This window comes from Corvus moneduloides, chromosome 1, assembly GCF_009650955.1.
Source record: "Corvus moneduloides isolate bCorMon1 chromosome 1, bCorMon1.pri, whole genome shotgun sequence".
In the NCBI taxonomy this organism is placed as follows: domain Eukaryota; kingdom Metazoa; phylum Chordata; class Aves; order Passeriformes; family Corvidae; genus Corvus; species Corvus moneduloides.
The window spans coordinates 121615806-121639564 of record NC_045476.1 but is presented as its reverse complement, the minus strand read 5'-3'; the positions used below and the strand labels follow the sequence as shown (position 1 = coordinate 121639564).

Genomic DNA, 23759 nt, shown 5'->3' with positions numbered 1-23759 from the left:
ACCCAAGATGGACCCTGGCTCACAGGTTCTTCACACTTTTATAAGTTTGGTCCATTTGCATATCAGGGTTAATTCTACAATTATAACCTCAGTTCATGATGTAATTACCTCGAGTTTGCCCCCCTTCAGAGGCTTTTTGCACATTTTGGGGCCTGGTGTCCTTGATATGGAAACCTAGAGAGGCTTTGTTATGTCTAACCAGCATGAGAGAACAACAGCTAACAGGCCACAAAAAACTTCAGAGTTACACACTAGGCAGTACAGGATTTGAAAAATATAAAAGTTAAAACCTAAGACATCATTATTTGTACTACAGTTGTATCGATTCTTTTCTAAGTCAGTTAATAGGTCTTAGCATACTGTATATAGAATAGCATAAACTGTATCTTCTTTCTCTTCTCAAGTGAAAGAATTTTGTATTTTAGAAGACAAACTTCAGGGAAAGTTTATCCTTAATTGTGTCTTCATAATTTATATATTAGCAAACAGATTAGTTTTTGCTTCATTCAAAAATCACTGCTCTGATAGAGTTCCAAACACGAGACACTTTTGTAGTAGGCTGTAATGGATTGGGCTGTACTGGACACTTTTCTGAATGTGCTTTAATAATCTCACCATGTGTGCTGATCTCTTTATTCACTCAGTCCTGCAAACTACTTCTTAACAATAACTGAATGGCTAAAAGAATCAAAGGGAAATCATCATATGCTGCTCATGGCTTTGGTTCACACTGTGTTGTGCTTTTATTTCATATGATTTGCTCTTGGGTGCCCTCAGAGCTGCATTCCTTGTGGTTTAATAATGAGTCTCCATGGTATACAGATATGTATGAGGAAAGTATTTCATATTTTGTAAGATATATGTATAATTCAGTGTAGGTTGCTTTGATTTCCAAAATACATTAAACAAGGTTTTCCCTTCAAAGTGTCTCTGGGAAACCAGCAGATAAAAAGGAACAATTTCACACGAATTAAAACAAACAAACAAAAACCCCAAACCCGTAAAAATAAATAAAACTGAAAGGAAAGCAAAGAGTAAAAATTTCTTCTTCATTCTCAGTGGAAGAAAATCAGTAGTACATTGTGTGACACTTGTGCTGTTTAACATATGTGTAAATGGATGAAGAGTAAGGTGACAAAGTTATCAAGTCCTAAGGTTTCTGAAAGATGACTGAATTTGGAATGACTAGGCTATAATTATGCTGTAGGACTCCTTGCAACAGGATGAATGGGTGCTCAACGTTTTTCCAGGCACCACAGAGTAATTGGATCTGCTCATGCTAGGAAAATCAAATCAGGCTATGGAATACAAATCTCTGAGTCAGGAAGTCTCTGAGCTGCAAACTATAGGAGTCTGGAATCTGGGGTAGTAACTTTACATTTCCTTTTTCCCAGACAAGGTCTACTACCCATCATTTGAAACAAAGCACAAGGTGTGATGGATCTTTGGTTTGACTCAGCCAGAGACTCTTGTATATTTTTATGGATGTCAAAGAGATGGGGATATCAGACGACCAGGTTTTTAGATAGTTTTTGTTGCATTTTTCATAATGCTTATAAATGAATTTGAGAGTTTCTGTACATCAGAAGTCAAAATATCCTCCTAAAAATAAAAAGGCAAAGGCTACTCTTTTCACATTTAATTTTTACATTGTACTACACAGCTATAGTCCTTTGATATTGAAAGGGAGCTAAAAGTAACACGGAGAGAGAAGGTGTTTTGTCAGATTTCACATATTTCTTATTTGTTTTATCTCTTAGGGTGTTGAGTTTCTTCTAAGGATTATAAAAGTATCCAAGAATGGCTTAATTTCTGTAAGTCCAGATATCTTATATTCAGAAATAATTTTCTCTGTCCCTTACACATAATTTCTTTAAAACCTTGTCAATTATGTCTACTCCATAACAAATATATTGCTTTCTCAAAAAAAAAATAAAAAGCCACAAAAACCCAAAAACAAACAAAACAAAGTTTTCTGGAGTTTTTGTGGGGCTTGTGGGGTTTTTTTTGTGCGACACCTTGAATTGATTCCCTTAGCTGATATCAAAATTGCTGTTTATTGCATTGCACTGAGGTTTTAGTGCCATGTGCAATACAGATACAAGTTCTCTAGAAAGATGGGGAATTTGTTTCGGGAAAATAATGAAACAGCAATAAATAATATAATGAAACAAGCCTATCATCAATAACCTAATCTGAATTACTGAAATAGGGTTATAAAGATTCTTTATCATCCCCATGAGAATTCTCCTGGAATTTTTATAGCTGAGGTTCATTATCAACAGAAGTTTTTGAAGTTTCTTTATTTTTCTCAGACATGCTGCTCTTTAAGAATGCAGAAGTGTAATTTGTCACACAAAATTGAAACTTTTTAAAGGAAGAAATTGTTCAAACTGTGAAACTTTTTTCAGTAGCACAAGAGAGAGAAACAAGTTATACCTATTTTGATTTACCCATTCTTTATGTCATCCAGCAGGTTTGACATGCAATTAACTCCAGAAGAAGAAATTTGCTTCCACAGTAAGAATTTGTTTTATCTTTGCTCACAGAAATTGCTCAGTTTTGTTCTGCTGACTTCCTGTATCTTTCTAGAACTTGAAGAATGATACTTAAATATGAATGCTAAAATACTATTTTTCTCTAAGCAGGCAGCACTGAGCTGCAACCATTCAGATGGTGGGTTTGGGTTCTCGTGTGTGTGGGGTGGGTGGGTATGGGGGGCTTTTATTATTGCTAGGGCAGTTTTGTTATTTTTGTGGGGAGGTTTTTTTCTGTGGTTATTTTTATTTGGTTTTGTTTTGATTTCTGTGACTCTAATATCTAATACTAACAAAAACCAGATGACACAATTTTAGTACTCATGAATTTCCCATGTTGCTTCTTCTTATGGTCTCATGACGAGCTAATCTACAGGCTAAAGAGGTTCCATACTGTTGCTGCAAGATAGTTTGGAGGCACCAAAAGTTAGCTTTTTTTTAAACCAAATGGTGCTCTTCAGCCATCCATAAAGTCAAGGAAGCAAATGCATCTACTATTTCTGACTGTTTGGCAAAAGAAACCAGGTTTATCACAAAAACAAGGTGTGAAGAAATACAATGTTTTCTGAAAAAGAATGATATGTGACATTTTATAAACTGACTTCTGGTGGTAAAAAGGATGAAAATAGCTACCATGATAATCAATGAAATGTGTTCATAAGCATTGCTTTGTTCTTGCATTAATTCTACTCCATTGAATTAAATAATCTGTGAATAACTAAAAAATCAAAAAGATTTGTTTTGCATATGTTGTAGACAGATTTCTAATTTTGAGATCTAAAAGCATGTTTGCATTTTACTTTAAAATTATTACTTCCACTTGAGCTAGCTTCAGCTAGGGTACCCAGCCTTACTGAGCTTGATGTCTGACTTTTTTGAGTTTTTGAGTTTAAATCTGTAAGCAGGATCTGAGATGGCTTAATGTTTCTTTGACTGCTTCTCAGCTTTCTTGACTGCAAAACTTATGCTTTTGTTATTTCTGAGCACTGCTAACATGGAGCCAAGGCCTTTTCTGCTTTTCATACTGCCATGTGGACAAGGGAGTTGGAGGTGCATGGGAGACTGGGAGGAGACACAGCTGGGACAGGTGACCCCAACTGACCAAAGGGATTTTCCTGACCAGATGGCATCATGTTCAGTATGTAAAGTGGGGGGAAGAAGGAGGAAGGGAGGAACATTTCAAATGATCGTGTTTGTCTTCCCAAGTCACCATCACACATGATGGGGCCCTGCTGTCCCGGGGATGGCTGAATACCTGCCTGTCCATGGGAAGCTGTGAGTTAAATCCTTGTTTTGCTTGGCTTGTGTGCATGGCTCTTGCTTTCTCTATAAACCTGCCTTTATCTCAACCCACGACTTCTCTTTTACTCTTCCAACTCTCTCCCTGATCCCACAGGTGTGGAGTGAGTGAGTGTCTGCGTGGGGCTTGGCTGCTGGCTGGGGTTAAACCATGATACCTGATGATCCAGCTCTGTTGGGTACTGATCTGCACACCCCTGCACGCAGCCCTTCTGCCATCACACAGGCAGTCTGTGAAGGCAGGTGATGAGAAAGGACAGGGCTAAGTACGACACTGCAAGGTTAAGCTCATCTTTCAAGCCTTTACAGTACGTTAAACCTTCCCCATAAGCATGTAGTGTTGGGCTCCCAGCAATGCTGAAAATTACTATTACTTTAGAGTGACAAATGAAAGCATTTTTGTGAGTACTAAAACATGGGAAAAATGCTGGTGCTAGAATATAAGTGGGAGATGGCACTGACATAAAAAGGCATGTCTTCCTTCTGATGTCACTGTCATGTGATCCTAGGAATGAAGTATATTGTTAATGAAATTCTTTAAATGAAATTTAAATCTATCCCTCTATAAAATATTAATGCTTATGTATTTCTCTATTTCTGTATTTAGTATTTTCTCATCTTGTGGATTTGAGTTGTGCCTCCTTTAGTTTATACATTTTACTATGAATGATAAGCACCCATGTTTATCAAATTTTGTTTGAAGAATAAGTGTGAGAAGAGTTGTTTCCAGCATTTCTGTAAAAACTGACAATAGGAATTACTAAAGATTTGCTGTTACAGAAAGATCTTATTCTGTCTTACTCATTTTGACTTTGTTTTTCTTCAGCCGCAATTCAAAGAACATTTGCCTTCCATGTTTAAAAGCTGCAGGTTCAGTTTTGTCAAAATTAAATTACAATTGCACTCCTTGAAAAACACCCATCTTTTAATTGGATTTGTTCCAGTATTATTCTTCAATTTATTTTAAAAGAAACAAAGGGGACAGAATAATTTTTTGTCAGTTGAAACAATATGACCTTTTAGAGGATCCTGGGTATTTCCAGGCAAGGCAGATACTAGCAAAACGGTGATAACCGTGTGTAAATTTTTTTTGTGGGTAGATTACCAGTAATTTCTTCATAACATTTTGGCTGTTTCTGGATCAGCAGTAAGGCTTTTAAAATATGAACATTAATGACTTTGTCTAGTCATTAATTTAGGTTTGTACCTTTTTTGCCAGCACACTGTAGGGAGTTATTCTAGATTCTCTTTCAATGTATTTACACTGCAGAGGAGTTGAACCAATGCCACTGATGCTGCATTATGGAATATTTCACTAAGTCCTCAATATTGCTTCTTTGGGCTGTGAGTCTATTGGCTATACATAGGATTGACTGAAATTAGGGATGGATTTACAGGTAAATCTCCAAAAACCTTTGACAAAGGAAGTTTTCCCCCTTGTTTTCCCATGGTTACACTTCTTGGTAATTTTTCATGGAACATGAAGGCTTTGTTGCGTTAACTTGCTTTGGTACAGCAGACCATAGAGGGCAGGAGCAGTGGAGACTGACCATTCTGCACAGGCTGTGCTTTCAGAAACAGAAACACATAGTAAGGGAAATCCTGAAAATTATCTCTACCTGGGATTGGAGACAATGTCAATAAGAAACATAAGAAAGCTTGTGCTTGCTTGATGCAACTTATCTAATTCAGTCACTGGCTACCCAAAGGCTTTGTTGAGTGTGGCATGAAAATGGTGAGCAATTACAAATGCTATGATTCCTAACTAAATTATGGGAAATATTCATACATTTTCAACAGTTGCTTTTAGCTTTGATCGAATGCTGATCAACCCCATTCTCCATTGGTTAAATGATTCAATTTTACAAAATTGTACTAGTGAAAAGTTCCTCTGTAATATGAGTCATACAAAATTCTTCCTTCTCTCCATTAATTTTCTTAGGATTTTTTTTGGCCAAGCAAGTGAAACAAACATTTTTAGTTAATTGTAGGTAAAGCCTTTCTTTTCCCTCTTTCATTAAGTTCCTAAACCATTTTTATTCTTCTCTCCATCTGACGTTTATACATTTTATTTGCTTTCTTTCTTTAAGTGTTCTGTTTACATATTTTTTCTTTTTCTTGTATTCCTTTCTGTGACCCTTTAGCTTTCTATTTAATTTGCTGTTGTCTTCTGGTTTGTGTCATTCAAGATACATGCCTAACCATCTTCAGCCTTACAACATACCAAAAAAAAAAAAGGAAAAGAAAAGTTACTAATTTATTTAATTAAAGGATATTAGCATACTTTTTAGCCAGATGCACATAAATATGCATAATTTTATGTATTGGTCATGGATTTGATTCTCCAATTGCCTCTTCACTATCCAGTTTCTTTTTCTGGTATCTTTTCATGTCAGTTTTAATATTAACTTTTAAATTTATCTTTTTAGTAATGAAAGAAGAGTGTTTTGACTATAATAAAAACAGTTACTGAAACACAATCCAAATATGTAGAGATTTACTGTACTAAAAATTGAGGACCTCGATCTCAGAATAAAAGCACCTTAAAATATTTTCAAAAAAAATATAGATAAAATCAAGTTTAAACCCAACTTGTTACAAACAAGAAAATGGTTTTTTAGTTCAGGGGACTTGTCAAAGAGAAGGAGACTATAATCATAAAAGTTCCTAGTAGTTCTGAAATGGTTAATGAAGATGTTGTGCAAATTGTTCCTAGGGTTACGTTTGTGTTGACAGGAATACACTTGTGAGAAGCACTTTGCTGGGATATTTGTAGAAAAATAAAGTTCCTGTGGATTAGAAATTTACTACAACTTAATTAAAATCAAGAGAAGTAAAGTTACCTTCAGCCTTTCCAGAACGTTGATGTGAGATAGATCAGTCTACTAATCTGCTCATTCACCTTTGTGTGTGTTGCAAGGACTGCTAGTAATATTTTTGGAAAACTGACACTTTTTTAAGTGCACCAGCCAAATGAACCTACTGCTCTTGTCAAAACAATCAAGCAAACCTATCATCCATCCTCTAGATACCTTGGAAGACCTGAAATTGAAATTGGTTTTAGAAGGGAAACAACTCCAGTAAAAGAGAGGAAAAGGCTTCATTCTCAGCTGAAACCTTAAACACTATCTTGTCACCACAAAAACATCAGATCAGCCTGAGACACCATAACACAGACCTCTCCCACATGCAAAACTGCATCAATGCTTAGCATTTCTTATCTGCGATATTTTGAATGTGGTATAAATTTCAAAAAACATCTTTCCATCTGTCTTTACAAATAAAATGTGTTGACAGGAAAAAACTGCTTGTAAATTTCTTGAGTTTTCGAGAAACCATTAAAACAAGTAGATAAAATGAAGTTTACCTGTGTATTGAAGACTTTTAAAGCCTGATCTCTATTTCACTATTGCTTCTTATGTTCTTTAGTCCGTGTAACTTTTTTCTAATTGAATAGGTCTTAACCTTGCAAAAAGTTATGCCATTAAAAATGTATGGCTAGTATATTTGAAATATATCATGTCATGATATGATGTTCATATCATATCATGTTCTGTGTTTCTAACATAATTTATGTGCATTTTTGTAGACCATGTAACACATCCTGAGCATCACCTTTTGGCTCGTACTTATGGCAGAAGTTTTAACTGCTGACACAAGAATGGGACTGGTCTTAATGTGCCTTTTTCTAATTCAGTTAAAGTATTTCAAGGATGCAGAATGGTAATTAACTTCATGATAATGTAGTTTTGTCTAAGGAACACTAATTTTATTGTAATTATACTTTATAATTCTAATAACAGTTATGATTCCATTATGACTGTTGTTAAGGAACTTCACAACTAGACTGAGAGATAAATTGGGGAAAATTACAATTTTAAACAATTTAAACTTCCATAATACTCCTTATACTCAATTTTTACCGTCTGTGTTGCCAGACTAGGCTAAATGTGGATTAAAAATATTGTTGGGGTTTATGGTTTGCTGATGTAACAACCGAATCATAGAGGGAGAGTAGGACAGGACAGAGCAGTACTGAAAGACAGTCTTAACACAAGACTAAAATCTGACTTTAACTGGTGGCATTTATCAATCTTTTTTATCTCATGACTTTAAAGGGAAAGCATTTAGCAGCTTTGCACTGATTGATTAAATGGCTTCTTGCCACAAATCAATAAATGAAGCAGTTTAATTGTCTTTAGTTTAATCTTCGTCTTGAATCATATTTGAATTTCTGTGTCTGTTTTTCTGCATTGGAAAGTTTTTCAGAATTCCCTAGTCAGTGCATGCTATAGACTTTAACAATATTCAGAGTTTTTAAATTTTCTTTCGTTAGAAGGTCTGTCACCTCACATCAGCAGTGGCCATCAGAAGCAGATCCTCTGTGTGCTTCCATTCTGCTGCCTGACGTTAAATTTCTGGTTATGCTCCCTCAAACCCAGAAATCCTTCAATGTAAAAGTTACATGCCTGAAATGTTCATAAGAAAATACCAGCCTCTTTGCTTTCAAGTAACTTGGCAGATTGACTATGACTGTATGAAGGATTCCTGGACTGCTGATTAAGCAAGTGTGAACAATCTTAGACATGAGGACAGGTGTTCTGGCTGCAGAGAGGGAGTAATATAGCTGAATATAAGTGATTATTTTAATGTTTCATTTTATGGCCCAAGGACTGGACATTTTCCTGCTGATCTAGTCAGAATCTGTCTTAAAAAAACTGAAACAGGAATAAACAGGTTATGAAAATAATACCTCATGCAAAAGATACTAAGATTCAGCAGCAAACTTCAGTTTCAATGATTAGTTTATCCTTCCACATTCCATGGCTTCTTACTATGCCATAAAATGTCACATAAAGGAGAAAGAAAAAAATTGCTAAAAAATTATTATTTTAATCTGAAATTAAGGAGAATTTAGTGGATCCTGAGACAGGAGAGAGACGCCATATCAGGTTTCATATTTTGATATTTACTTATTTTGAGCAAGTCTTATTATTCTGAAAACAGGGATTTTTAATGAGAATATACCACCACTATCATGGTATTTTTTTAATTTAAAAGGTCGAGATGTTATGTGCTGCTACCACACTGCTGTGACCAGGAATTTGGAAAGAAATTAATTTTAAAAGATTTTATAAGTATCAACTCTTGATAATTGAAATATTTTGGTCTTTTCCTTTCTCAAGTGATGTCTTAGTTCTGAAAATGTAAAGCAAAATGGTGATGCAGATGGTATGGAACACTATAATATAGGTGATGAAGATAGGTGTTTTCATTCTAGATTCTTGCATGCTGATATTTTTAGTTACTAAAAATCAAAACTAGGAAAGTAATGACAAAATTTATGATGATTAAGATGTGATAACTGGACTTTGAAAATGTGTTTCAATATAAGGTAAGGCAAAATCTTATCCAAGGCAAATGTCTAAGGTAATAAAATCTAAGAATTAAATTTAACAAGTAAGTGAAAAATATAATATAAAAAAAAATAGCTCTTCTCATATTTACATTCTCTGTCTGTTTTTATGTTTGTCTCATTATCAGTGTTCAATGCAATGTTTAATACTAAGACAGAATCTATAATTAATAAATTTTTAAACAATTATTTGCATACCATTTGCTGACCAGATTTTTAATGTAAATGCTGGACTATTCATGACCTCAAAATTTACTGTCTTTGGTTGATGTCCTGTGACAACAATAGTGACAACATCCAGTAAGTAAGTCCAACTCTTAAAAAGCAAACTGTCCTCAGGAATATGTAATATACACGAGCCTTCCAAAGATGGATCTAAAAATCTCGCAAAGCTGCTGCAAAGATCTGCAATATTCTGGAACAGAAGTAGCAGGTGGAATGTCTAACTCCAAAATAAGAATCTTTTCGAATGCAAGAATTGTTATTTAACATATCCCATACTAATATTACATATTGTCACAGTATATATATATAGTAAAAAGAGAGTGAACTAAATTTTGAGTAAGTGAATTTAATTTCAAAATATATCATTTTTTTGGTCACGTGCCTTGTTAAAAAGGCTTGTTTTGAGCACTTAGGTTACTTTCAGCAATATTGCAAAACCCAAAAAGCCTCTAGGTAAAAAAAAAAAAATGTATTTTTGCCAACAGAGAAAGTGTCTAAAGTTTCTCCGCTAAAGTAAATATCCTGATTTGAACTTTTGCTGTTTATTTCCTTTTAGCATCTTCAAACCAGCCACCTAGTTGAATTTCTTCAAGCATTTACTAGATAAAGAAGGTTATTTATCACTTACCTGAGTTAATAATTATTGTTTTTTTCAGCTGTCATGATTATATAGTGTATAAGATGGAATGAGCAATTTGTCCTCTGCTGGCAGGTTAGAGGGAGTATAATATATGCAGAACTACAGATGAGTTTTATCCCATGTCAGCATCCCATATTTTGAAACTGTGACCTAGGCTGAATTCTCAAGGTTTTAATACTGTGCAGTTATCTAGTATGCATTTATAGATGTGTGCATGTATGTATTTATTCATTTACTTTGGGATAACTCCCATTTGTGTTTTTCTCCTAAGTAAAATTAATCAAACTGGGTTTGAGTTATAAGTCATTACTCTGAATATGAAGCTACTCTGTAAACAAATTGATTGGCATAATAAATACTGCACACAGATTGCAATGGTCACAATGACTTGCGATCCACGTTCTACGGAAGAGACAGGACGAAGGAAAATAGTTCTGCAGCTCAAGTAGGAGCTGAAAGTCAGTGGAAAGTATCAAGCATGTAGTACTTTAACTTTTGTAGCTCAAAGAGCTACAAAACAGACAGAGAATGCAAATATGAGAAGAGCTATTTTTTTTTATATTATATTTTTCACTTACTTGTTAAATTTAATTCTTAGATTTTATTACCTTAGACATTTGCCTTGGATAAGATTTTGCCTTACCTTATATTGAAACACATTTTCAAAGTCCAGTTATCACATCTTAATCATCATAAATTTTGTCATTACTTTCCTAGTTTTGATTTTTAGTAACTAAAAATATCAGCATGCAAGAATCTAGAATGAAAACACCTATCTTCATCACCTATATTATAGTGTTCCATACCATCTGCATCACCATTTTGCTTTACATTTTCAGAACTAAGACATCACTTGAGAAAGGAAAAGACCAAAATATTTCAATTATCAAGAGTTGATACTTATAAAATCTTTTAAAATTAATTTCTTTCCAAATGGTTTTCTTCAAACTGTAGCAGCTGAAGGAAGCTCCATGACTCATGTGAAGGAGTTAGAGAAGTGAACACTGTGCTATGTTCCGAGGCAGTCCTCACCCCCTGCAATCCTCTTCTGCAGCCAGAAGAGCTGAGAGATATTGTCAAGTATTTCCATATTTCTGTATTTTCCCTTTACTTTACAAGGGAATCACTGTTTTCAACAGTCAACCAACAAATGAGGTCAGGCTGAGGGGGCAGTAACCTCAGATAGGTTATTAGGTTCTTGATTTCTGTGAATTTCTCAGAGGTTTCCATGATGTCATTCACTATTTGCACTTGTGCATAGGATTATTTATCTACAGTGTAGTATTTTAATTTAGACCACATATACTTTCCAGAATGTTTAACCTATCTTTTATTAAAAGTCTGCATAAGATTTTGCCTGTTTAGCTTGGTGTTTCTATCTCCATTTGCAATTCTGTCATCCTTAATTTAAATCCTAAATGTCTTTAGTCGTGGTATATCTGTTCATGCCCTGTGTACAATATTAGTTTCTTGAAAGTTCTTCTGAAACACTAAAAGACAAGTTTGAAAGGCTTCCTTATGGTATAAAGTTAAATATAGCAAACAAACTCAAATGCAAGAATGAAAGCACTTCTATGGCTTAATTGTCTCATTAAAGTTTGCTATGAGCTGTGAAATTCTGACTTTCTGCAAATGTCTTTGAAGATACTATTTTAATTAATCATGCAGGAGCTTTTAATAGAATGAATTTATTAAGGGAATATTTGGCAAAGCAATAGATTTCATACTATGTAAAAATTCAATTTGCCTTAGTCAGCTACAACCATCAGTGTTGAGAGCACTTCATCTATCCCACAGATACTTGAATAAAGGAAAACACGGATCTTTCAAATACCTTAGAATCTCAGTTTGAGAACTTAATGTGAAACTTCCATCTGGAAATTGCAAGGCCAGATGGTTGTATAAATCCCAGCAGAAAATATACATCTGTCACTTTTTTTTATAACTGGTTCTATTTGAAGAAGGATTTATTTAATCAGCTTGGCACATCATTTAGCGTGTCAATCATACATTCTGTAGCTCTCAGCTCTCTTTGTACCACGTCCTCTTTCATTTGTAGAATGCAGTGGAGGTAGTCATTTCTCTAACCAGATGTAGGATGACTGCTGATTTAAATTGTTTTATGCAGAAGCATGATGAAGGAATCCAGATGAATATAACTGAGTAAAATTTTTTGGTAAAGATTCTTGCCATCAAGTGTACTTAGCTTGTAAATTTACCTGTCATACCTCTGCTCTCCATCATGAAAAGACACTCTCTAGAAAAAACTTTAACAGGGTAATGGAAATAAGCATATTGACTTAATGGAAATGTGCTTTAGAGTACTATACTACTTCAATAATCCAAAGGAACAAAAATTACTTCTGAATCCACAGTCTATCAAAATTTAAACTCATGGAGACATCTGCTTGGACTGTCTTCCTAAGGATCCTGTAAGCCACTACTTTAGAATAGGATGTCAATATCTGTACTAGTGAGGAGTAGCACAAGGCTTGTGAACCTTAATGTGGAGCTTCTTATGTATGTGACAAGTGACCGAACATAAAGCCTGTCTTTATTCAGGTTTACATTTACGTCAGGTAAACTCTCACATCCATCCATACATCACGTTGAGTTTTACACACTTACTGGAATTTTACTGCTGTCTTTTAAAAATTGTGTTTGGTCATGATATTACTGCCCACTCTACCTAGCAATTTTCTTCTGATGTATTTCATTGATGCAGATTTAATCTGAAGAGCAGAGAAACATGAATCAATTACTTTCTCCTCTTTGCTTTTCACTGCAACACACAATCATCTAATCTGGTCCCTGTCTGAGAAAGCATAGGTAGGTGACATAACACTCTACAAGAGATGTACATTTCGGAGCTGCTTCCTTTTCAGCATTTCAGTCTGGATCAGCATATTTGAAGCTAATCTCCCAGTTGAATCTTATTACTTTGCCTTGGTTCACATCAGGGAACAAACTTGTGAGGCAGAACTTGTATTTTGTTTCAATGAAAAAAACCAAAAATGCCAGCCAGGAATGCACAAAATAACTTCAAATCCAGAATGGTTGATTGAACAAGAGTAGAGCTTACTTAAACTAATTTCTTCCTCCTTGAAATTTATATAAAAATAATTTTCTCTTCAATACAAACTATTTTCATTTACATGTTTGCTCCTACTACTGGGACACATGGTTTTCTAGTCTAGATATAAATTTACCTTTGTCTTGGAAAACTATTTTTACAGTAATTCTTCCTGGAGATGGCAAATATTTATTGAGCTAATAGAAAAAAATTGTCATTGCTAGAAATTTTTCGGAAAAGTCTACTGTTTTTTTTTTCTTCTTTTACTTGTCTAAACTAAATATAATTTTGGAGATGTCAGTGCAGTAGTAGAAGAAAAGAATGAATTTTCTCTCAGGATCAAAATCTGTCATATGTTTATTTGTATTAGATGGCTAAAACTTCCCAAAGAATACTGGCAGAGCTTCCCAGTGGCCTGATTTTTAGAAGAGGATGCTCACTAGGAACTAACAGCACACAATGGAAGCAAATTATGTAATATGTCTGTGAGTTGCCAAGTTTATTCTCACAAATAGGCTCAAATTGAAAAAAAAATTTCATTTATTATTGCAAATATTTTAATGAGATTCTCCTGTCAGGAGACAGAAATAGCTAACTTTAAATTATTTAGTACAATTACAGCTCTTCCATTTAATAGCATACAGAGTTGCCCTTTTAATGATAGAAGACTTAACCTGCAAACCAAGCCAAAGCTTTCAAATTATCTCAGTTCTTGTTTCATTTGTTCTAATCCAATGAAAATGAAAAAAATCGGTTCCAAATACATTGTACTAATGTCAGCAAACAGAATGAGCAAGCAATTAGAAAATTAAATTAAATCTATAATTTTCAGGAAATTAGTTAAAATTCAGAATACAGGTACTGGCAGTCCTCTGCCATGTGATGTCTATGACTCTGAATGTCACAGTACACATTTTGAGTCTCTTAGATGAGTCAGCCCTGAGCAGTTCTCTGTGCTGTAATTGCCTGGTGGTTTATACTTATTTCTCTTGACTTAAAGCACTGAATCTTAATGTAATTTTGGAAAAGTATTTAACACTTCTCCCACTGTTGATTCCTTCAAATTCTAGCTACAATCTTAAGAGATGCAGTTCCTGTCACTCTTCATTGTCTCACCAGACTGCCATAACCTATCAGTTTAATTCCAGTGGAAGAAATCTCTTAACACACCTGACAGCAATATTTTCAACATGAAGTACCCTCATTTTAGGGACCATGTCACCCAGAGAGATAGAGTGCCTTGTCATGTCACATAGCATCGATTTTTGTAATAGAAGATGTATATGGATAAAGTAATACAGGTCTATGGATAAAGTAAAAAAATTACTTATTAATTTTGCAGTAGTGAAGAAAATTTAAAAAAAATAATATGCTTTGTAAGATGTTCTTGCACAACTGTCTGAAGATTCACTGATAAATGTTTTTATTATACTGTAAGCAAATATTAAATGAAGAAAAGTCTAAATAGTTACATATCTGTTCTTAATCAACATCATGGACAAAGGCTGAATGTCATGATTATATTCATGCATCTATTATTAGGCACTCCAACTTTTATGAACACTGCTGATCTTACAAGATCTTCTTGTGACAAGAAGCACTGTTGCCATTTCCAGATCTCTTTGAACTGCAACAGCTTGTGAATACTGACCCTGGTCTCCTGCTTGTCATTCTGAACAACTGTGGCCAACTTAAACTCATCAGCCATGTCACTTAGATCATTGAAGTATATTCTGAAGTTAGCAAGTCAGTCCTAATAGCAAGTCTTGTGTTGGTTCATACATTCATTCTATTTGTGAATTTTCATGCTGGACAGCATCGGTTTAAACAGAGCGTATCTTTTAACTATCTTTTCTATCTAATATGTAACGTATATGAGTGTTGATTTAATCAAGTATTCCTCCACAGTAGTCAAGGTTATTTGCTACTGGAAGTATAAATATGTGTTAAAAATTATTATTTTTTGGCCTTATCCAGAAATGGCATTAATCCACCCCAGTTGTTTAAAGACAATAAACTCAGTGGTCTCCCTGAATTAAAACAGCTGTGGTTCCTGTTCATGCTAAAGTAAAGCAAGTTCAGATTAATGCATCGATTCCCAAGAGCAAGAGAATGAAAGGGTGATGTGGGTATGTTATGCAAAACAGCTTGTATCAGTGAAGCAAGACATAGAATCACTGTTGTTCAAGCACATTTTCTTTTTCAGTAGCAGTCAAATGTAAATCAAGATAAAAATCTGCAAGGCTGTCCCTTTCCAACAAATGAAAGAAACACTAATGCAACTGTTCTCTGAGCTGGCCTGAAATGAGAACTGAACCTCAGTCTCTAATTACAATCTCCTTTTTTTTGGGCAGGTAACCTGAGATGTTTCTTTTCAGGTATGTTATTGACTGTGACTCTAATCTGACATTCATAATCTTGATCATCAAAGGCAGTGCAGGGTTAGCTAGGGTTAACAGCTTTCATGGTATGTGTTGCAGCAAAAAGGCATTCTGTGCTTCACATTTGCAAAGCATTGCTTCTATCATATCAGGTCTCTAATTTATGTGGTCTGTACTGACATCTTCCTCACTAAATGATGGTCAGAAGTAGATTGCAAAGCACAGAGCAAAGTACTCCTGACACAGGGGCGCCTGTGGTCCCACCTTTCAAAATGTCTTCAAACTGTTTTGTGCTGTGGAAAGATCATTTCTGGTAGCCATATAGAAATGTGTAAAATCAAAAACCAGAAAAGGCTAAAGGCAAACAAGAGAAAGTAAATTCAGATAACTGATTTGTGGGATTCCAGAATATTCCCAACATGTGGCATGCAATAATGGCTTCATCCTTAACATGCTGGGTTCACAGTTAATCTGCTCTTGGGTTGTTGATGCATTCCCAATTCAGGCATTTTGTCTTCAGACAAATAATCTGTCACCTGTATGTATAATTTTTTAATAGCTATAATTCTTTGCATAACCTAGAATTCAAGTATCCATTCAAGTACTCTGTAGCATAAATGTCAGCTGCCAGTTCTACAGTAGTGGCACACAGAAACTTAAACTGATCACATTTGTATGAGCAACCCTTTGGCTGTTTCTAGTGCAAAGTAGTTTTGGAAAACACATTTTCTTAACATACCTATTAGACCAGTTTTAAAAGCCAGTCGGAAGTGAAGTAGTTGGAATTTAAATGCAATTCCTGTCTCTCAGATAATTGAAAAAAACCCCTATGTCTGCGAGCTTAAAGGACTTATTTTGAATTTATTTTTGATTTGATAGTCTTTATTCATCAAGGTTATTATGATTCCATTTCTGAATAATAAAGGTTATCTCAGAGTCCATTGTTTAATATCTGAAGTTAGAACTGTTTTTCCACATGTGTGTAGCTTTATTTATGTACCAGATAATCTACCAAGTCAGTCAATCTCATAATTTCTTTTTTCCAGTTCTTCATAATAAGCATTTACTTTTATTACTGTTTCCTCATTTTTCATAAATTTATCTAAATTGTTTAAGAATATATTGAACAATAAGGGCCTTAACACAGAGAACTGTCAAAGACCCTCATCTAAAAGAAAGACAATTTTCCTCCTGTCTTTGACTTACCTCCTAATTACATACTTATCCCAGGATCTTCCCTTCTGCCCAGTGTCTTAGTAATTTCCCAAGTAAGCTCTGAAGGATTTGGAACACCTTGGAAAAATCATTTGAAGCTTCAAGTAGACAAGATTTATCTGATAAATGTTTTCTTAACATAAGACACCTGACAAACGGATACAAAATAAAAGTCTCTTTCTTGTTAATGGAGTAGTCTGTGTTCTAGGAAATTCATGCATGGACTATGATATGTTGGGAATGCTAGAATATTTCTGATTATTTTTGCCAGTAATTCAGATTATATTGTAACAATTCTATGACCATGTAATTATTAAAAAGGAATGAGGTTTTAATTTGACAAAGGAGTTTGCAAAAAAAGGAAAATGCAAAAAAACCCCAGACATTAGAATTTATTTATAAAATGAAGAAAAGCACAGAAAATGCTTGAAGAAGATTAAGGCAGGGTATAGGGGGAAGAAAGTTTCATTTAAGACTTACGTTGAAAGTTATATATGGGAACTTTCTTCAGGCCCTATGTTTTTCTCTGGCTATGTCAAGTGAGGTGCAACAAGATAAATTAATACTACCACATGATTTCTGCTGAAAAGTTAACTGGGCCTGTTTCAGCTTAGCTGGTTGGATTTGTTTTAATTTTTTTCCTTTACTTTGCTTTATTCAATAGACACTGTTTCTGGTGCTTGCTTTGCTTTAGTCATGAGGCATTTTTTTGTTTCGAGTTAAAGGCAATACTATTATTTTCTTGAAATATAGAAAATCTCTTAGCTATGTGTTGCATAGAATGTGACATTTGCTTTGTCAAGGCAAGGTCTGTCAGCACTCAACAAAGCAGAAAAAACTTGTCAAGAAAGGATCCTGCTACTAAAACCTCAACAATATATTAACATCATCTCTAATGTAATAGAATTGCATGACATTCCTTTGAAGTTCCAAAGAGTTTTCATCTCATGCAAAAACAACATAAATGGATGAATATTGTTTTGAATTTTCTCCATTTTTAGCTTAATTTTCTCTGTAAAATGTTTAATTTTCCCATGAAACTTGTCATTCAGATGCAATTTCCCTTTTCCCAGTATTTATTTTTTATTTCACATTAAAAAAAAATCAACATAAAATGCATCTGAGGGAAAAAGTAGTTGCTGAGTGCTGTTCAAGAATTTTCAATTTAGTGTGGAAGTGAAGGAGCAGGTTTGTCTTTTTACATGAAACCAGACTTTTCAACTGGATCCATCATTTTTCGGAAAATTACAATTTCCAATTGCATGATTTTCTTCTAGAAGAGTCTACAAATACTCTTAAAGTACTCTAAGTACTAACTTAGAGTACTTGGTAAAAAAATAAATTATATCTGGTTCTTTCCAAATTTTATTTGAACTGCACCTTTTTACTTGCTGCTGCTGCTACCTCCAAGTGAAAGATCAGTCTAAACAATTACATTTTAGAGAATTGTATTTTTGGAAAAGATGTTTATAAAGTGTGTTGAAAACATTATTTTCCTTACTTTTTAATGGTCAGTTTTTATGTACAGTAAGCATAAAATGATTCCAATAAAAACTTACTGAAATAAAATTTTATAGGACGTGATACCTAGTCTACCGAACTTAGGAAAAATTTCAAGTACATTCTAGTGCTTATGTTTTACTGCACAATTTATCTTTTAGAAGAACTAGAAATGAGAGTACTTACCTGAAATTGTGCAATAATACATAGTATGTGTTTAATTAGACATAAAAGGACAACTTCATTTGAAAACCTTCCTCCTTGGCTCATTGATGGAGATTTTGCATTTTTACAGCTCTGTCTGTAGACAATAATTGTTTGTGCTTTGCAATTCTCTGGAGATTCCTGTTTTAATGTTTTTAAATACCTTTCCTGTGTTTTAATTATTTTTTATGACAATGGAGCACAGATGGTCCTTTAGAAAGTGTTTGGTTCAGAGCATTTTAGAAGAAGATGATTATTACTATACTTTTTTCCTGTGGCTATCCCTATCATATTGTCACTTTCTCCTGAGCTAATTCACACATATGCAAGCTTAATTATTTTTGCTTATTTGAGTGAGTGAGTGATGTTGGGAAAAAAGTTGCATTTCCAAATTCTGACAAAGCTGGTATTAATTTGGGTGTCATATTTTGTGTAATATCAAAGCAGAGGTGATTAAATAAACCTTAATCTTAATAAAAAGAGCATCAGAATCAGAAATTGTGTCAAGAGTCTGTGAAAAGTGAAATAAGCTCTTCAAGCATATCCGTGAAACTGAATCTGAAAGAGAGTATGAATGAGGTAAATGGATTTAAGGTCTTTGATCTTTGTTCCAACTTTTTTCTCACAGACATTTCTGGGTGCAGGTTACTGAGGTGAGTAAATTGAAACCTCTCCTGAGAGGAGAGTCCTGTGCATGCACAGGTTAACCGCACATAACAAAATGAATTACGCAAGGTTGAAATTCTTTAGTTGTATATGAAGAAAATACATCAGGGCAATCCCAAGCACAAGCACAAACTGCAAGGAATACGGATTGAGATTAGCCCCGTGGAGAAAATCTTGTGCGTGTTTAGAGAGGAAAAGCTCAATATGTGTCGGCAATGTGTGCTTGTTGTCCAGAAGGCCACCACCACAGTGGGCTGCATGACAAGAAGTGTGACCAGCAGGTCAAGGGAAGTGATTCTTCCCCTCTACTCTGCCCTAGTGAGACCCCACCTGGAGTGCTCTGTGCAACCCTGGGGTACCCTACGTATGAAAGATGTGGACCTGTTGCAATGAATCCGTAAAGAGGCACTAAATTGATACAGGACTGGAGCACCTCTATATGAAGACAGGCTGAGAGAGTTGAGATTGTTCAGCCTAGAGAAGGCTCAATGGAGACCTTAGAGAAGCCTTCCCATATCTAAAGGGGTTGGCAAGAAAGCTGGATGGGGACTTTTAGTGACAGGACAAGGGGGAATGGCTTTAATCTGAAGGAGGTAGGTTTAGATTAGATATTAGGAAGAAATTCTTTACTGTGTGCATGTCACATCCTTGGAAGTGTCCAAGACCAGGCTGGATGGGTCTCCAAGTAACCTGGTCTAGTGGAAGGAGTCCCTGCCCATGGCAGGGGGCTTAGAATTAGATGACCTTTAAGGTGCTTTCTTACCCTAATGATTCCATGATTCTGTGATCTATTGCAACAGTGGTTAGGACCATAGCAATTACAAATCTTTTCAGTTATGAATCAGATGGAGTTTGCACAAAATAGGTTTTCACATAGAATTTTTTATTATTGTTGCAGCTAAAACTCATATTATTTTGAATGCATTCAGTGAAATTACCCGTGAGCAAAATATGAAATAATATTCCTAACAAAATCTCTTTTTTTATGCCTGGAAATGAGCATCACGGTTTTAATGTGGGTGAATACTTTAATCTTTTTTCTTTTAACTTGCAGTTGATAAGCCATTGGCAGAGAATAGACTAGTGGTATAGTCTGCATGCATTGTGCCATGAATGCTCTCTAAACACCATAAAGAGCTTAATGCATTCTCTTTGGTAGTTAAACCACACATTAGGAAATGGCTTTTATGGGGCTGGTAATGCAATGCTTGAGAATTAGGCGAACAGAACTGAATCGTAAATTCCTTGAATGACAACATGCATTCCTGAATCAAAAGCCAGGTCTTTCCTCTCAATTTTCACAGTGCTGTTTCTCCCAGTGAAGATCCAAATGGAATATGTTTCTGCAATATTCAGTGAATTTAAAGTCTGACGGTTATTGTGAGAAGTATTTCTGATATTTTCTTAGAGGAAGAGATATGCCAAAAGAATTAGCCTTCTGTAGCAGGAAGACAGGTGCACAAGCCATGTAACTGCCACTTTACTTTGGACATGGAGAGCAAAATTTAGAAAGTGTTTGTAAATGATTTATTCATTTAGGGTACATTCCCCGTCGTCATCATAATAATCATTTTCCCGTCATCTTTGGACGACTAAGGACAATGTCTTCTCTCAGCTACCATTTTCCCCTTCTCATTTTTGCAACAGTCAGTGTCAATACTGGATCTAATCTGTCAGTCTTTGAGAAACATCCCTACTTTGATGTGAAAGATCATCAGTCAGACAAAATAAATAGGACGGTACTATGTGGCTGTTGCCTGTATTTTGAAAGTCCCACATGATGCCTAGATGGATAGATAGACAGAGAGTAACAAGAGACACTTCAGCTCTTGAAGGAACATCTTATATCACTGCACTGCTGGCCCTATGTATAAGAGAAATTTGAAAAAGAATATGCTATTATGTGAATTAGTAATGATAAAATTTATAGATGTCTTCATACGAGCCTGATCTCTTCCAACAGCCTATTGTTGTCAGAAAATAGCCTACTGGAATTCCCAGAATTTCAAAGAATAATGAAGTCAACAATGAGTAGAGATAATCAGCTATTCCTTGCTAATAGTCCTGGGGAACTGTTCCTTCCTCAGACTTTCTTTGACAAATTTTCACTTTTTTTTTTTACTTCTTTCTAAACAGAGAAGGATTCAGTAGTAAGAATTTTCCACATTTGTTCATACAGTTGTTTGCAATGATATATTTAAATTTATGAGGTTTCTGTCTAGTATTTTAAGAGTTCTTTAGAGCACCCACTCAGGCTTTCACAGTCAGTTGAGCTCTTCACTTTGTGCTTTGTTTAAATTTCTTAGACTGCTATAGTTACTACTTAACACAAAGCAAATTATCATAGCTTCAAAACCTCTCCTGTTTTCCTGAATTGTGTCATAGTATTATGGACATTGTAACACCATGTTCTATCAAGAAATAAACTGAAAATAATAGGTTTAATAACAGGAAGTAGACTCAAACAGCATCAATAAAGTAAAAATATTTGGTTTCACATTTCTGGTACCACACTTTTGCACTTGACCTACTGGATTAACCATCATCCTCTGGAACAATAACTTAGACTGAAAGAGAATAGGTTTAGCTTAGACATTAGAAAGAAATTCTTTACTTTGAGGTTGGTGAGACTCTGGAACAGGTTGCCCAGAGTTGTGGATGCCTCATGCCCAGAAGTGTTCAAGGCCAGGTTGGATGGGGCTTTGAGCAACCTGGTCTAGCGGAAGGTGTACCTGTTCATGGCAGGAAGCTGTAACTACATGATCTTTAAAGTCCCTTTCAATACAAACCATTCTATGAGATAGACTAGTGGCTTTATGACTGGATAAAAGCAAAACAATGGAGTAAAGAATTAAGAAATCTGTTCATTAATATTGAACTTCAATTATGTTAATACAGGACAGTTATTGAAGAAGAGACACACAAAGGCTTGTAGAAGGTATTTTCAAAATAGTTGTGGCTGAGTATATATGAATGCATATCTCACACCTCCTAATCAAAGGCTGGGTTCTGGTCTGTGCTTTGATTTCAGAATATCTACAGAGAGCCTCTCAGTTAACCTCCAATACAACAAAAGTACCAAAACTGCTTTTTTTTTTTTTTTTTTTTTTTTACAAGGAAGTGCTTCTTCTCTTCTTCAGTTCTTTCTGTATAGATACTTCCCATAGTTCACATTCTGCTGTCTGTTTTATAGCCATCTTGCCCTGCTTCCCAGGACTCTCTGTAAATAACCCTGAAAGGCTACAGTCCATGGTATGGAAGAAGGTTGCAGAAGGTTCTCCTGAGATGTCCTCTCAGGGGCCAAAAATGCCAGTCTTCTCAGCAGGCAACAGGGAAAATACCTCCTCCTCTTTCAATCAATTAGTCACCCTTACATCCATTAGTTACTTGTTGCCTTTCAGCAGAAAGGGTAGTTCCTGAGTAATTTTGGAAAAGCAGAGTTTAATCTTTGCTCTATAATAATGGAGAAAATATTTCTCCTTCATTATTGCTTCTGGGAGAGTGCACCATGAGGAAAGCAGTCAAGCTTTGGTACAAAGTGAGATGTCTTTATGAAACAAGTTTCTGCATTCAAAGAGGCTTGAATGGAGACTTGTCTGAGGAAATGTCTCCAACCCTGTCATTTTTAATTCTGAGGTTCTCCAGATATTATCTAGTTTAAATGGGGAAGTGGAGGAGGAGAGAATCACAATAGAAAGCTTCTGAGGAAAAGGTGGCAGCATTTGGCCCAATTCTACATGTGCCTAGCACAAGTAGTCTTATTAGGGAACTATATGCTTAAATTTAAAAGGTTTCTCAAAAACCTCACTGAGCTGGGGACAGTGTGTGCTTTCATATTCAGGAAATTCTGGAGTTACTTTCATTTTTTAATAAAGCAAAGCCCTTGGGAGACACCTCTCTTATACCACTGTGGACATGGAAGTTCTTTTCCTGGCAAATTTCTATTGAAGAACTACATGAAATGCTGCAGTTCATGGCTTTAACAGACTTGGAAAGAGCTTGAATCTCAGGAACTGAGTTAACTGCAAATATACCAATTTTCTCTCTAGGAATTTTACAATTATTTGAGGTAAAATCCAAATGAATTTGCATATTTTCTTCTGCTGTTTGTTTTCAAATTAAAAAAAAAAAATTCATATTCCTATGAAAAAGAAGATTAGATACTACATCATCACAGAAAACACACTGATGCGCAATTTAATGAGATTTTTCCAGAGACTGAAACAAATCAGGGAAGATTAATTTCATTTGTCTGAAGGTATCATAAGAGAATTCTTTTTGTTTTCCCCTGGTATTTTCTGTCTTCTTTTTTTCCTAAGACTGCTGTTCTACAACAAACTCTTCTCAGATGTACATCATCACAGAGAATTCGAAATTGCAAGTTTGGGGTAAATTGTATAAAATAAGATTATTAAAAGAACAAAGCACTGAAACAAGTGACATGCAATTTACAGATCTTGAATGAGAGTGTAGGTTGAAGATTAGAAAACAGCGCACCAGGAGAAAGTGCTCAGATGAATACCACATGAAGAGAAAGAAATTATTTCACCATAAAAAGGAGAAAGGTGTTTCATTGCTCTGATTATTGATCTATTTATACAAT

At 35.0% G+C, this 23759-nt stretch overlaps 1 long non-coding RNA gene across 1 annotated transcript; it reads right to left on the bottom strand.

Moving 5' to 3' along the window:
• Positions 1 to 21973, bottom strand: LOC116449572. The gene is made up of 3 exons (XR_004242456.1): positions 21963 to 21973; positions 5669 to 5674; positions 1 to 123 (listed from the first exon to the last, which is right to left on the bottom strand). It is a non-coding gene; the product is annotated as an uncharacterized LOC116449572 (long non-coding RNA).
• Positions 21974 to 23759: the final 1786 nt, after the last annotated feature.